The sequence below is a fragment of the Podarcis cretensis genome, assembly GCF_951804945.1.
Source record: "Podarcis cretensis genome assembly, chromosome: 1".
Classification (NCBI taxonomy): Eukaryota; Metazoa; Chordata; class Lepidosauria; order Squamata; family Lacertidae; genus Podarcis; species Podarcis cretensis.
Genome location: NC_137170.1, coordinates 8,434,636 through 8,444,998, shown reverse-complemented (window position 1 = coordinate 8,444,998; position 10,363 = coordinate 8,434,636). Strand labels below are relative to the sequence as shown.

The following is a 10,363-nucleotide window of genomic DNA, read 5'->3' as shown; positions in this document are numbered from 1 at the left end:
CAAGAACCAAAGCTTCAGACATACTTTGAAATTTGAATTAATCCCAATGCCATGATGCAGTTCGCAGCTAATGTCTACAAAAAAACCTGCATATATTGGCAGGAAATGAACATAGAAATGAACTTGTTAGTGAAAATCACATGCAAAATGGGGCTGGACTAGATGGGGCTGGACTAGATGACCCTCAGGGGTCTCTTCCAACTGTACAAAAAATATTTCTTTTTTACTTTGGGCAACAGCCCTGCATTATTTGAGCTGAGACATTCTCACTTCGCTTGAGAAGCCTTCTCTACTTCCCTTCTCATTTCCATAATGCTTTTCCATAAATGTATTTGGAAAAAATGCATTTTATTCAATCGCTTGCAAAAATATGTGTCGAATGCTGTCCCTGTTGATGGGCATCTGTCTCCCCTATTGTGAACATACAGGAAGAATTTTAAAACCATTCTTGTTTACCCAGGCATTAGATGGCTGAAATATTGTTCCCACCAACCTAGAAATCATTAGCTGTGTGACTGTTTGGAAATGGTTTTAGATGTTTTTAATTGTCTTTAAACGTTTTTATTTTTAAAATGCATTGTTTTGCTGTCACCTCCCTTAGCTCCATTGTGGGGCTTTGACACTGATCCTGCCTTAGAAAATGGGTTGGACTAGGTGGACTCCTTCAATCCAGTGATTTTAGGATGCAGGGCTAGACTGTGACTGATCTAACACATTTTATGTTTTCATACTTGGGTGATTAATTAGATGTTAGGTCTGTTTTAATGGAGCACTTGGTCATTTTATTCTATGCTGTTTTTTATGAGATGATGGCTGGCACACACACACACACACACACACACACACACACACTTTAATTTCCCTAAGCCTCTGATGTGGGGCAGACTAGGAATTTAAGCAAGTGAAGCAATATTTTGCCTAACTTAAAGACCAACAGGAAACTGTCGTTTATGTTTGTATGGACAGAAAACCACACCTCTGCTCCTTAGGTTTGATGTTGGTTATCACTTTGATTTCTGAACAGAGGAAGAGCCCTGCAGGATCGGACCAAAGGCCCACCGAACCCAGCATCCTGTTGCCACAGTGTCCAGACAGATGGCCCATTTCTTTTGAAGGATGGGGGCCTCTCTCATTTTGGCTGTGAGCACAAACTCATCCCCAATCCAGGAATCCTCTGGCACCATGTGATGCTTTTAGCATCTCAGTGGGAACGACCAAAAGTGGTGGTTTTCTCACTTTTTGTTGCATGAGACAAGACTCTCTAGAAGGATCTGCGGTACCCTAGATGACGAATGAACCCTGCTTTGTTGTTGCTTTGTTGTTTTAACACTGTTGTAGACTCTGGTCTGTCAACGAGGAATTGGCAGGGTTATCCTGGGATAGAGTTTGAAATTTCTTTTGTCCATCCGTCCCCCCCCCCAACTCCCCATTTTTCATGGTATCTCCTCTTCTTGCTGCTCCTCAGAGTATATTTCCAAGTAGAAGACTTCTGTGTACCATGACAGGTGGTCTGTATTGATTTGTTTTAATTTAATTTGCCAGCCGCCCTTCATCAGAGGGTGACAGGGTGGTTTACACTGTATTAAAAAATACATAACATAATAGCAAATGAAACAATAACCGCCCCCTCTGTACAGTTGCAAGGGGTCTCTAATGAGGGTGTATGATGGAAGGTCTTTTGACTGAAGCCAAAGTTTATAATTGTAAAAAAATAACTGAATACATTTAATTTGAGAATTGCTGGAAACCCAGAACCTCAAAAGCAGGTTTATTGGTTGCTGAATGAGAATGGTCAGTTACTTACTGTCCACATTGCAGGCAAGTGACCTTAATCCTTAAAAAAACAAAAACCTGGCTTGCACCCTAAACAACAGATAAATGAATCCTGTATAGATTCAGTAGGGGAAGAACTTCCCCTTTCCTTTTTTGAGAACTCTTAATTGAAACCAGAGCCTAGCTCAGGTGGAAGCTGCTTTTTCTAAGGAAGGCGTACAAAGGTTTTCCATACATTGGGAACTGGAGCTGCCATCCCTAGGTGTGGGGTTTCCTCTTCCTGTTGAACAAAGCGCCCACGGAAAGGAAGCCAAGGTTGTTAAGCTGCAGTGGGTGGGGGGGGGGGGCTGATCCTGCAAGTCTGTTTGCATTGGAACAGAAGCACGACATTGTCAGAAAGGCATATGCAGCTTGAACGACTCTCATGTCTGGGCTGAGGAGCCTAGCCAAATTCTACCCCCTTTTGCAATTTACACTGGAAGGAAGGAGGGAGTTGTGAATTTGGTGGAGAAAGCAGAGAACAGCTTCATTTGCAAGGTCAAATATGGACTTAATAACCAGGAAATGCAAGCCCTGTGGAATCAAAGGCAGCCCCTTTGTTCCCCCTTTTACCCGAACACAAGAACAAGCCAGGCAGGAGTCATCTCTTAACCATAGGTAAAGGTAAAGGGACCCCTGACCATTAGGTCTAGTCGTGGCCGGCTCTGGGGTTGCGGCACTCATCTCGCTTTATTGGCCAAGGGAGCCGGTGTACAGCTTCCGGGTCATGTGGCCAGGATGACTAAGCCGCTTCTGGTGATCCAGAGCAGCGCACGGAAACGCTGTTTACCTTCCCGCTGGAGCAGTACCTATTTATCTACTTGCACTTTGATGTGCTTTCAAACTGCTAGGTTGGCAGGAGCAGGGACCGAGCAACAGGAGCTCACCCTGTTGTGGGGATCTGAACCACCGACCTTCTGATCGGCAAGTCCTAGGCTCTGTGGTTTAACCCACAGCGCCACCCGTGTCCCATAGTTTCTTGTTATATGCAAACCAGGAAACTATGATTAAAGTTTCCAAACAAGCCAGGATATGAAAGGGGAGAATGGCACATTTGCACGGTCAAATCCTGGCTCAATAAGGCTACAGTGCTAACCCTACTTACCTGGAAGTAAGTGTGTTGTAAATATCCTTCTTAAACTAAGTCGCCCAAAATTTTGTTTTTAAATTGTTTATCTGTTTGCTGTCCTGGGCTTGTTTGGGGAGGAACGGCTAAATATTCGATCGATCGATTGATATGATAAGTAGCACCAGCAATTTGGCAAAGCGCTGCTATTCCATTTGGATGATGGAAATGATTTGAGAGTGGTTAAAATTTAGGTGAGGGTAACGGCCTCTGAGTGACATGTTCAGAGAATTTGGTGTCAGACATTATTGTGCAACGGTTGGCTGTACGGTGGATTCGTCCTTCCTGGAACTGTGTCCTAACTAAACTTAATATATTTGGGGGAGTGATGGCAGTGGTGAGATCTAAACCTCTTTCCTCGTCTGTCGGGCATCTGGTTTTCTTGAGTGCTGCCGACGTTATCCGCTAATTTTACACAGTGCGGCTGAATTGTTTAGGGGATAATGGAACAAAAATGTATGTGAATAATGAGGTCGAAATGTCAGCTACTACAAGAGTAGAATTTCTCAGGCTGTTTTTTCCTCTCCTTCTTGACGAATTCTGTGGACTAAAACTCACGCCCAGTGTGAGCCCATTGAAAACAGCTCCTTCTCCATCAGTGGGCCAGCAAATTAGCATAATTTCAGCAGCAGACTGAGGGAAAGTGAACGTGAACAAGAAGCATTACGCGGGCCCAAGGGGGGAGGAACTTGCTTGGCTAAATCCGTACTCTGGTATTGTATTCACAGCGATAAAACAAAAGAACCTAAATATATATTCACCTCATAGGGAGCGGAATAACACATTTTGGGCTGCCAATGTTAAGTGTAAGTCACGTGCACGGGGGAAGTCTGTTGTTTGAAGTCTGTGGGATTATTTCACAGCGAAGAGTTTGAAGAGTCCAGCTTTTAATAAGTCTCATGACCAAGGGAGCAGAGGCAGATTTAAGGAAGCACGACTGGTTCACCTGCACTCATGCCAAGCCAAAAAGGCACCCGGGGGGGGGGGAACGATGATGTACGATGGAAAGCGAGAGAAGGAGGGCACCAAATTTTGGCACCACACCTTAGGACGCTGCTGAAATGTGAAAGCCCCAAGTCTGCCATTTTCTTTTTTTTTTGTATATAAATTTTTTATTAGTTTTTCAACATATCATTTTCAACAATAATTAAATGTACTTTTATATCTTATACAGTTTTTTTTTACTTCCATCAATCACATCTGAAAATTTTCCAATCTATTCACTTAATTTACATTTCTTACTTCCACTATTACATTTAAATCTCATAAATAATATCTCTATTCTTTCTCTACTTTGCAATGTTTCATATATTTTTCCTTACAAAACTTCTTGTAGTCCTACCAGTGATTTGTTGATTACAGTTGCTCTTCAAGTATATTTCTTCCAATCATCTGTGAATCTCTGGTCCAAGTCTGCCATTTTCATCCTTTGTTGTTGTTTAGTCGTTTAGTCGTGTCCGACTAAACTATTTTCATCCTACTTCGTATCAAACAATGAAGGAATACAGAGAGTAGAACCTCATCAAGCACAGCTCTGTTTACGAAATGAGAACATATTGTACACTAGATATCTCAATGCAACACGTACTATAACTCAGAATAATGCGAGCTGAAAGAATACGAATATACCATCTCAGATCAATCTTGAAGAAATATTTACAGATTACTATTCAGTGTCCCAGGGTTCAAGAGTTCAACTGTAATGTACTGAAGGCCAACGTGCAGATTCTCTGTGCTAAATCTTGTAGTTGAGAAACTCTGTACAGGGAGGATTCTTAACAATGAGATATCCGGGTAAAATCTCTGTTTTGTCACCCTTCTTCAGGTCGGTCCAAGTACAGTCATACCTTGGTTTTCGAACAGCTTAGTTCTCAAATGTTTTGGCTCCTGAACGCCGCAAACCCGGAAGTGACTGTTCCAGTTTGCGAACTATTTTTGGAAGCCGAACGTCTGACGGGGGTTCCATGACTTCTGATTGGCTGCAGGACTTTCCTGCAGCCAATCAGAAGCCGCACTTTGGTTTCCGAATGTTTTGGAAGTCGAACGGACTTCCAGAACAGATTCTGTTCAGCTTCCAAGGTATGACTGTACACTGATGAACAGGCAACTTAATGCTCAACAATTAGGTCAGCTCATGCCTTGCGTGGGCACTTAGCTCCTGGTGAAATGCTTGGTATTCCAGCAAGATCTATATTGATGTATTTTGATTTGGTATTATATCCTTAAAAAGAACCCGTAATCACTTTGACACAATTTTTTTGACATGGCCAAAGATAAAATAATTATTAACAGTAATTAAAATAACTTCACCCCAGTCCTGTAAGGTAGACAAAGTGAAATGATTCTGACTTTACAGAGATCAGCTAAGTGAGCAGAATGGCTGAGCCATCTTCTGAGCTGGAGTCTTTTTTGGTCTGTCTGCAGCTTGCCAAAAGAAGGGCCCACCAACGAGATCACTGTAAATGGTAAGCATCTAATCTTCCTGTAAGCAAACCAGGATAGATGTACAATAAACAGGTTGTCTGGAAGCGACTTAGGTGCCAAAACAGAGAAGGCTCTTACGTCATGCCTGCTCTCCATATCTCCAATGAAGATGAAGATGATGATGATGGAACATGGAGAACCGGCGAGGAAGCAGATCATTAAAAATCTTGGGCCAGATGAAAAAGCAGCTTTTAATGAGCTTTTAGAACTCTAGTGGTGGAAATCTGTGCTCACCTCAGACTCAACTCATAATAGATGGAGCCCAGATTGCCTTCCTCAAAACTCGGAATATTTCTAAAGAATGAAACAAGCTGTGTCTCTGTGGGCCGATGTGGGTGAAAATCAGAACACTGAGCCATGAAGCACGCTTATAACTCATGCAGCTGAGACGCCAGATCAAAGGTCATTGTTGCAAATTCCCCATTGCAAATACTTGGGAGAATACTCATTACTTCCAAAGTGTTTGAACAGTCTGCCACACAAATATGCTTATAATTATTCAGCATGCAGTTTCTAATGATGAGCAGAGGCACACAAAAGTGTGAAATATTGGTATTGTTTGCAAACTAGGGGGGGGGGAATAAGAATTGACTTGGAAGGGTGGTGGGGTAACATGATGCTGTCATGTGAGGGTGTTTATGCAGCGTGGAACTAGTTTCGGTAAATGGCAGGGTACTTTAAGCATCCTTAGGGACAGAGGAAGCTTCATGGCACCTCCCCTGTCAGAAGCGGCAATGTTGCTGTAAACCTCAGGAGGTGAGGGTGATCATGCGCTGAGGCCCATGGGCTTCCCATACGGACATCTATCATGGGTATTAATATGCACATTTGGAAGCAATAGGGTGAATAAAAACTGACTCCTCTTGAAATAAAAATTGTCTAGTCCAAAAATATGGTTCAAAAGCTTTACTAGCAGAACTTGCTCCAAAACTGTTGGTTTCTGCTCTCTTCACTGTGCAGCGAAAGGCTTGTCACAAGACAATGTTTACATTCCAGACAGCATTGCTGTTGGGTTTCTCACGGGAAAGGGAGACTGGATGTGACATACACTGGTTTCCTGTTTTTCACTGTTCTCACAGTGTGATTCTCTCCGTGCTTCAGAGGAGAGAGGACGCTTTCTCTGCTCCGGCAGAGGCAAGATGTTTTTCTGTAATCTACCAGCTTTGAAATGTAAATAAAGCAATATAGAGTATGTACACGTATTCCTCATCATTCCGCTGTGCACGGGCTACTGCAAAATCAACACCTCCCCTGTCAGAAGCGGCAATGTTGCTGTAAACCTCAGGAGGTGAGGGTGATCATGCGCTGAGGCCCATGGGCTTCCCATACGGACATCTATCATGGGTATTAATATGCACATTTGGAAGCAATAGGGTGAATAAAAACTGACTCCTCTTGAAATAAAAATTGTCCAGTCCAAAAATATGGTTCAAAAGCTTTACTAGCAGAACTTGCTCCAAAACAGGCACAAAACAAATTATGTTACACCCAGATAGTTGCATAATATTATGTGCTGGTCCCAGCACAGGTACAGTATCTTAGAAATATTAATTTCTTCTACCAAGAGCTAAAGACTCTCCTGCAAACAGCCTCTGTTGGCCCGAGGCTGTTTTCCTCTGGAGAGAATCATTAGCAGTCCTTCCTCTTCGACTGCTTTCAGAATAAAAACTAAACCACACACCCAGAAGGGAGACTTGCAACTGAATGCCCCGTGTGATCTAAGTTAAACACCACGAGACAGAGCAGCAGAGATACATTAACAGTCCATCATTAACGTTAGGCTCTCTGCAACTCTGTTGTGGAAGTTTCCATACTATGCTCTTAGCAGTGCATATACAGAGTTATTTTCCATTTCAATGGAAACAACTATGCTGTGTTAAACAATTATACTTAACATCTGGTTGGCCACTGTGAGAACGGGATGGTGGACTAAATGAGCCACTGGCCTGATCCGGCTACAGGGATCTTCTTATGTTCTTATACTAGGGCAGATGAATTGCCCAACTTGCCCTGGTGTCTCCTTCAGTTAGCAAGCAGGCCCAGGACTCTGGAGAATAATTATCAGTCAGAGGAGGCAGCATGGACCCAGATGGTTCTGTTAAGCACTGGTGGAGGGGCGGGGGGAGCGTACCGCCCCCAGCACCATCGGGGAGAGGGGTACCATTGCGGCTGCCCCCCGGACATGCGCTGTGCACCCCCACCACGCTGGGCGCCACGCCCCCAGGGCGCACACCACACACCCGCGGGTGGCACGCCATGCCCCCGCCTGCTCTCTGCCCCCGGTGCCAGAGCATGCAGCTTCACCACTGCCATTAAGCAATGGCCTTATATTCCTCTGCATACAGAACCTTCTGTGGATTAAGTCCAAAAGTAAACACTACATTGACCACCCCAAAGCAGCAACGTCACTCCTCGTTTCCCCTTGTAATTTCTATTAAAAGGAGCACATTGTGCGGGGCCAAGGAGTGGTGAAACGCATATGATGGAACTGAAGGCATGGTTTCTGTTTTAAGCAGGAACCCCAAGGTGAGCATCACCTCCACTTCCAACCCTGAGCCCGTAACATTTAACAACTGGAACCCTAGTGCACCCCTATTCCTAGCCGCCAAAAGCCAACCCGTTTCGTTTCCCCAAAGCCTTTTGCAGCCTATCCGTGCCAAAAGGCTCAGAAGTGACTCCTGGCTTGCAGGAGGACGTTTCTGGGTGCGGAAAGCGGTTGCGCATGGGAAATTTCATTTCACAGCCGGGAGTGCTGGAGATCTTGAGCAGATGGCAAGGTGGGACTCAGAAGGGAGAAGTGGCATCATATATGTCACCGGGCAGGAATTTATGTTCCAGTGGCGCAAGCTGCAAAGGTTCACGTTATGCGCCCCCAGAGAGCTCTTACTTCATGAAGGCACAGAGCCCTTGATTACATCAGGGGTAGGAAACGAGGCGACTCTGCGAAAACATTACACATATTAGGACAAGTTGGCCTTTCATCCTTCTGCCCCCCACATTCCTCACCGCTGGGGCTGAATCAGTCTTCACTTTCCCAGAAGAAGACGAAAGGCAGCGCCACATCCGACCATTAGACAGATGCTCTATATTGATTTCTGACAGGCTATCAATGCTTTGGTTGGGATGTGCAATGCGGTGAACATAATATATGATGGTCTCCTCAGCCACAGCAGATGCTGTAACTCTCCAATGGTCTGACCTCACCCCCAAAGGCACACTCCATTGAAACTCCATTGTTTCCCGAGACAGACAGCTGTCAACAATTAAATGTTTAAGGAAAACTCATGATCTACACATCAATGGAAAGCTCACTATCTCTACACCAGGCATGTTCAAAGTCTGTTTCGGGGGCCTAATCTGGCCCACCGGTTGATTTAATCCAGCCCCCGTGGCAGTATATGTCCTGGGGTAAAATCCTTAAAAAAAGCTCAGTAACTTTAATCCTAAAAAAAGGTCAACAACAACTTTGGTTGGCCCTCACACATGTTCACTTATCAAATCTGGCCCTCTTTGAAAAATGTTTGGGCACCCCTGGTCTACGGACAGTGCCTGCAGAGGTAGAAATTCTGATAAATAAACTAGTTGTCAAATGGCCCCTTAAACCAGGGTTACAGTTACCAAAACAGAATGTCTAGTTGCCACTTTTCAATATGACTTTGGGGTTCCTGAAATTCCTTCTGATTGTTTAGATAAAATATAACAGAGATAATTCTACAGGGTGTGTTGCTAGTGTGTGAACATGGTCCAGCTCCAAGGATCCCCAGGCATGCACCTCCAGATGGTGGACACATCCTGGCACCCGGTTATCACAACTTCAACCCCCCAAAAAGCTCTCAACAAGCCCTCACACATGTTCACTTTAACAAGCCCTCACACATGTTCACTCAGTAACTTTAATCCTAAAAAAAGGTCAACAACAACTTTGGTTGGCCCTCACACATGTTCACTCATCAAATCTGGCCCTCTTTGATAAAAGTTTGGGCACCCCTGGTCTACACAGACTGGCAGGGATTTGAGAGGGTTTCAGGCAGGGAGTCATTCCCAGTACCTACCTGGAGACGTCAGTGATTGAACCTGTGACCTTCTGCCTGCAAAGCAGAAACTCTTGCCCTGAGCTATAGCCATGCCCATGACTATTATTATTGCAAGCACTGTTGGCAGTGGTGGTAAGGGACCAGCTGGGCTGCAGGCAACCTGCTATAAATCTGCTCTCCGTAGCATAGAAAAAGTGTTGGTTCATTTTTCCACCCTGATTTCTTCGCTTCCAAATCTGGAGCTTTGCAAACCTCATAAAGATGCTTATTTGTATTAGGCATCGTTGGCATCAGAAGAGGCGTGGTGGCAAAAACCTACAATGCGAGCGAGAGCAAGGCATAGACGCCCAAGAGAAAGCGTGTGTGGTGTTACTGAGCTAAGGTATCATTTTAGCAATAATAACTAAGGAAGCAGGAGATTATTATTATTATTATTATTATTATTATTATTATTTAAAGCAATGTTCAGGGACGAATGCAGAATGGGGTGGTGATTTTGGAATTAAGCCCTTAATGACCAATTTTCATCTGTAATAACAAAATGGCACTGAAATCATGGAGCAAATTGCAGAGCCTCCACCGCTGGAGGCGAGAAAGCCATGGAAATGGTGACTTGTGGGAAAGAGCAGGGCTGGAACCTAACCAGAAACCAGGCTATCGTTTTGAGCGATGTCCTAGTTCCAGATGCAGGAGGACAGCTTTGGGGCACTTCATGTCAAGAGTCATCAACATATTGGCCAGTGTCCATGCCGTCCAACTTTTCCTGACCCAAAACTGGGGCGCGCACCTTCTGGGACACACTCCCAGGTGAGTCACGTGACCTGTGTTGCACTCTCTGTGGGATGTAACATAAGCAGTCAAATATAACACTTCCTGTTTGCCCAGAGTGGACACACAGGGGAATGTT

At 44.4% G+C, this 10,363-nt stretch overlaps 1 long non-coding RNA gene across 1 annotated transcript; it reads right to left on the bottom strand.

The window, feature by feature from the left end:
• Positions 1-6,973: 6,973 nt before the first annotated feature.
• LOC307208936 lies at positions 6,974-9,249 on the bottom strand. Its single transcript, XR_013835269.1, has 2 exons — positions 7,318-9,249; positions 6,974-7,215 (listed from the first exon to the last, which is right to left on the bottom strand). It is a non-coding gene; the product is annotated as an uncharacterized lncRNA (long non-coding RNA).
• Positions 9,250-10,363: the final 1,114 nt, after the last annotated feature.